Genomic DNA, 6000 nt, shown 5'->3' with positions numbered 1-6000 from the left:
GAGCATCGAATAAAAGATAATACCCCGCATTTTCTTTGAGTTGATAAGTAAACTTTTGAGGACAAAATTTTATTTTAAGGGGGGTAGTGTTGTCAAACCCTGCTTTGTAAAATAATTATAATGTCATTCACATGCTCGATAGAATGTTTGTATATTTAGGAAGTTCGAGAAATCGTTAAAAGACTATATTGCCCCTAATGGTACCATTGAGTCGATCAAGCCTCGAACTAGTTCAAATAGGAATTTTAAGGTGAAATTAAGAGTTTCACAGTTCAGGGATGACTTAAAATGGTAATTCGGAGTTTGAGGATCAATTCGAAGTCAAATCAAAATTTTCACTATCTAGGGGCAAAATCGTAATTTTTCCACCCACGGATAAATTTTGAGATTTTGAGAGAATTTAGATCACATTTGACAAATTGGAGAATGGTATGAGTATAAGGGATGAAAAATATGTCTATGGGCAATTTTTCAGTTTTTGGGGTAAAAACGTAATTTTTCACTTTAGGGGGGGGGGGAAAGTGTAATTTTTAAAAATTTACTCCACCAAAACTTTGGAAAAGTCTAGAAACTTCATGGAAAACATGGATAAGTGAAGAGGATTGAGTGGTAGAAAAAGAAAGTCAAAAAGATGGCTAGAAAAAAATAAAATAATAAAATATTCAAAAGGTAATTAAATAATAATATTTTATTAAGCCTATTAAAAGGCTTGAAAATTCCAGAATTCTTCATTGGGAGGGTCAGCCAAAACCAGCAGGAGAGAGAGAGAAATAAGAACAAACCCTAGAGTGAGAAAATTCAAAGAAAAATTATGATTTTTCAAGGAATCAAGTGTTTAAAGGTATGATTTTTCAAGCTTAGCTTAAGATTTATCATTTCCATGCATTTCTCCTTATTTTCCATGGTTAAATTATGTGTTTTGATGATGGATTCAAATCTGATGATATGGGTTTAGAGAGAGAAAGTTGTTAGATTAATTTGATTTTGAACTATGTTAGTGTTTAGTGTTAGTTTAACATGTTTATGAGTACAACAACAAGAAAAATATTCATTTTCTCCATGAATTTCTCTAGGCCGAATCTAGCCAATGGTGTGTGAGGATGAGGTTGACTTTATTTTAAGAGAATTAGGTGGAAAAATGATGAATTATGAGGTTGGAAATTAAATGGGAATTTTTGGTGCAAAAAAATTGAAAATTTTACCCACTAGGGGTAAAAGCGTAATTTATGATCCGAACTGATAAATTGGACCACATTCACAGTCATTGAGGTATTGTGGATATAATTGGATAATTGAAATTGAAATGGATGGAATTGGAGATTTTAAAAATTTACATCGTGTATAGGCGAGTTAGGTCGGACATTGTGATTAAGCGATTCTCCAAACATTTCACATCCTATCTAGTGCATACGCATGGATAAGAGCCTGAAATAATATATATTGATTTGACACAAATTATTGAATTTTTTTGTGTCATGTATTGTGGATAGGTGGTGAGCTATCTGATACGGGTAAAAGACTACACCCGAGGATCGAGAATAGGAGTATATCTACTCTTAGTACAGTGAGTAAACTTACTATCGTCTTAATTATCTAGAGTAGATTTATTTAATTGTGTGATTTTATGGAAAAATGGTTTAATTGGAAAATTATTGTGTTTTATGGGAAAATGAGATTTTATAAAATAATTTTATAAAATTTTTAAAAATTTAATAATGATTTCAAAAATAGAGTAATTGGAGACCTATACTATGATTGTGTTGTTTATCCATGATTTTACATTAAATAGCTTATGATAAATGTGGGTATGATTGGTTATTTTTATGATTTAAAGAAATGTGAACTGTTTTGATTTGACTTAAATGTGTTAAGTGAGCCATGTCATACTATTGTGATTTTATTGGTTGGTGGATTATAAAGTGGGCACTGCAGTGATTGGAGTTCAGTGGGCCAGCCTAATTAGAGGGGCACGGTTCCCAATTATTGAGCTTACCTCGATTGGAGAGGCGCATAGGATAACTCTCGAGGTAGGATTTGAGTACACTTCACGTTGGCCACCACGTGAAATTGGGACTCAGCCAACGCCAAGGAACGGCTGTGTTGTCAGAGGTGAAATGTGTTTGTGTGTGTGACAATAAACAGCCTTGGCGGTCTCGGTAAGATGCCTTCGCGGGGTATCCTCGAGAATGGATTTTTGGCAAGGGCCAAGTTTTTGAAAAGTGCATAAGCCATGTTGAGTAATTAGATGAATTCCAATTATTTGTATAGGTTGGGATGAATTATTTTAATTGTCTCCTATTACTCGGCTTTATATTATTTTGATGATGTTTGTCTACTCACTGAGATTTTGTAATCTCACCCCTTCTTCCTATACATTTTTTAGGCTCATAATAGGCAGTAGACTGTCAATTGCATCGAGAAGTAAATTTCGGAGTTGCATCCTAGAAAGCAAGGTTATAGACTTAAACCTTCTCAGTTATTTGGGGGCCCACGTGTCATTGTAATTTAAATTTCATACTCTAGTTTTCTATATTATAGTATGTATAAATTTATTTTGTTTTATGTGCAGAAAATTAATTTTTGATGTTTCAAAAATATATATTGTTTTATATTAAAATAGATAATTTTAATTAATACTTTTATTTTATTTTATTATAAAAAAAAGGAAATAAAGAGAGAGGAATGGAAAAACTGGTACAAAAGCCTTGCGAGGTCTCGAAAGGCGTTCAGGGGAAGAATGTCTATCGAGGCTTCGCGGCGGTTGTCACAAGCTCAATGGGAGTTCCGGGTCGTGACAGATAGTAAGTCCAGATTATCGTTCCCACAAGAATTTGTTTTTAAAGCTTCACTAAGTACTAGAATTATTAAACAAATTAATCTTATTTAAGTAATTCGAAAATTGAAGAAAAACTAACTAAAACGAAAGTAAAATAAACACTAAATTAATCAACAAAAATTAAATATATTGAGAAAGGAATAGATTAAAGACCTAGGATTATAGGTTTATTCAACACTTCATCTGATATCACCTTTTCTTATTATTTACATTTATGGGTGGCTTTACTAACCTAGAATCCAAAGCTATGTACAAGTTTCGTCAAGATGCTTGCACAAATACCTAATTTAGTTGGGTCATTGTATATTTATAGGAATAAGTTAAATAAAGTTCATGAAGCTAGTGTTCCAATTTGGCTGTGTATGACAATTGGCGTATGTCTACCCGAATTGCAAATCGGATCACCTAAGTCACGTGAACATACACTATTCAAACCTTAGTCCAATCTAAATTCTCTCTGTCAACTCTCAATTAGATTCATTGATCAGTTAATTGTTGGCCAGACAATCAAAAGTATTAAAAACATATTTACATAAGCAAAACTATACCTATTCATAGTAAATAAAAGAGAAACAAATATTCAGATTACATGTTGAAATCCACCACAATCTAAGAAAGATAATTAAGCACATAATAACTAATAAAAACAACATCTAAAGAAATTTAGCTATGAATCCAAGTCAAAGAAAATAAAAGAAACACGAAAGTAGAGAAAGAAACTAAGTATTGAAGCTTTGCAATCTCAATTCTCTCTTAAATTCTCTAGTTTACTTGCTTTGTTCTTGGCTCCAAATATCTAGAATAGTTGCTTGCTGCCTCCTCCTTTAAACCTATGAAAAAGGTCCTTTAAATAGGCTTTAAGTAACCTAATTTTTAAAATTTTGTCAAATTTTTATTTTTGAAAAATCGCCCTGTGCCGCGGCCATATTTTTTTGGTGCCATAGCACTGATTTTTTGGAGCCATAGCGCTCAAACCTCGAGACAATGTATGGTGTGCCATTTTAGCTCAACGCCCGACCATGTTTTCCAACACTACAGCCTTGGCTTCCTCGGCACTACAGCCTTGTTTCTTAGCACTGTAGCTTTCCTCCTCCTACTGCTTTATGCAGAATTGCAACAGTTGAGCATTTTCCAACGTCATTTCACCTTGATATGATTCAACCTGAGCAAAGTGGTAAACATAAAAGTTTTGTTCCCGTCTCTTAACTTTCCAATGGCTTAAGAATCATATCAATTGAACTTCAGAAGTGAAAGATATGCGCCAAATACCAAATCATGTTCAGTCTATGCATACTACTGCAGTACTTCGACTTAGACAAATATTTTGACCACTATCCAATCAGAATTGGGTGTAGTGGAAAACATAAAAGTCCTCTTAATGTTCTAGTGGACTAAGAATCTCTTCATTTAGAGTTCTGCATAGAGAGATATAGTCAAAACACCGAAATATATACAAATAAGGCTATCACTATACTCACACGGATTTTCATCAAATGAGCCTTTTTGATCAAATTTTCTACAAAAGCAATAAGAGAAATCAACAATAACTATTCTTAAAGTAATTTAAAACAAACTAACATAAAATTCAACTAAAATAATTTAAATTAACTACTCAACATGTAATTAAATTTAAACTAGAAAAACACCTAAAATGCTACAATTTGAACCTAAAATCTCAAAGATCTAGCTACTTAATCTCTCGAAATGTGTCAAAATAACTCTATATAATAGAGTTATCAATCTTGAAAATGATTTGGAGCCTAATAACGACTTTCTTTAGAACTTCTTCACTTGAGACTTGAGATTTTGAAGGATATATTTTGATCCTTGTATGGCATGAAGTATGTCAATTCACTTTATAAAAGGACCCTTTAGCTGCCCCTTGTATAGTGAGAGAAGAGTTTTGATTTTTGTCTCTTAAGTTTTGAGAAAGAATTACCAAAAAAAAAAAAAACATGGGAGCTCTAAGTTAAGAGTTTGCTAACACAAGCTTTGGCTAAGGGATTCATTCACTTTTAATGAAGAGATTTCGACAAATCATTGTATGGATCACCATTAAAGGCAAGAAAATTGTGTAATGTTTTGGTAAGTCCTAATTGGTGTACAAGAAGTCACAAACGAAAACCAAGGAGGACTCCACCAAAAGAAAGGCGACATCAAGCTTTCAAGTACATGCTGAAATCCTTTTCTTATGGTTTCCTAGATTAGTTTTAATTAAAGTGATTCATGGCCTAGGGGATTGAAAATTTTAATATTCCGCTATGCATGATCTACCTTACCATGTTTCAAATCCCCAATCATATCAGAGTCTAACATATCTAATAACACTAAATTCGCTTGGGTGTCCTCCTTAATTCGGACCATGCAAGCTCTATTCATAGTCTAGCACAAACACCTTCCTCAAGGGTCTGGTCCTTACTAATCCTTGCTCCTTCTTAAAGCGCTTTATACTTAATTTAGATGCAATATATGGGGAAACAAATGAATGTGTATCACTAAGGTCATGCAATACATGTGCATCAATAGTATAGATGGGTAGAATACTTATGACAACAACATTGGATGCTTGTATATCTTGTGGGGTCAAAGCATAAACTTAGGCTTGTCCTCGACTAGTGGCACCTTGTGCTCTAGATCCTAATGTTCTACCTTGAATGGAATTACCAACACCTTTGTCCTTAGCTGTCACGACCCGGAACTCCCTCAGGCCCATGACAATCGCCGCGACGTCCCGATTGACACTCATTATCCGGAATGCCAACCGAAACCCCACAAGGCTTACATATCAGTTTCTTTCCTTTCTTGTGAGCAATCATTGTTAGATATCGAGTCTTTAGAGAATATATACTATTTTAGATCAAAAACAATCAAAATAAAATTTTCGCCACATAGGGGTATTTTGGTCATTTTTTTCTCAAAAATTTCAAAACTGGCTAAAACGTAATATACAAGTACAAAATACATAATTCATATTCAAAATGAGTTTAAAAGTCTAAAATCTTCATTTAAAACGAAATTACGATTATTTGAATAAAATAAGAAAATAAAAGAAATATTAAGGGAAATATTCTATTTTCTTATAAAACAATATTTATAAAGTTATACGTGAATAATTTTTATAGCGTAAAAGCTAAATAAATTTATACATACTGAAATACAGTAAG

Source organism: Theobroma cacao, chromosome 1 (genome assembly GCF_053813885.1).
Source record: "Theobroma cacao isolate CCN51 chromosome 1, ASM5381388v1, whole genome shotgun sequence".
Classification (NCBI taxonomy): domain Eukaryota; kingdom Viridiplantae; phylum Streptophyta; class Magnoliopsida; order Malvales; family Malvaceae; genus Theobroma; species Theobroma cacao.
The sequence above is the reverse complement of the archived record's forward strand: the minus strand, read 5'-3'. Positions refer to the sequence as shown.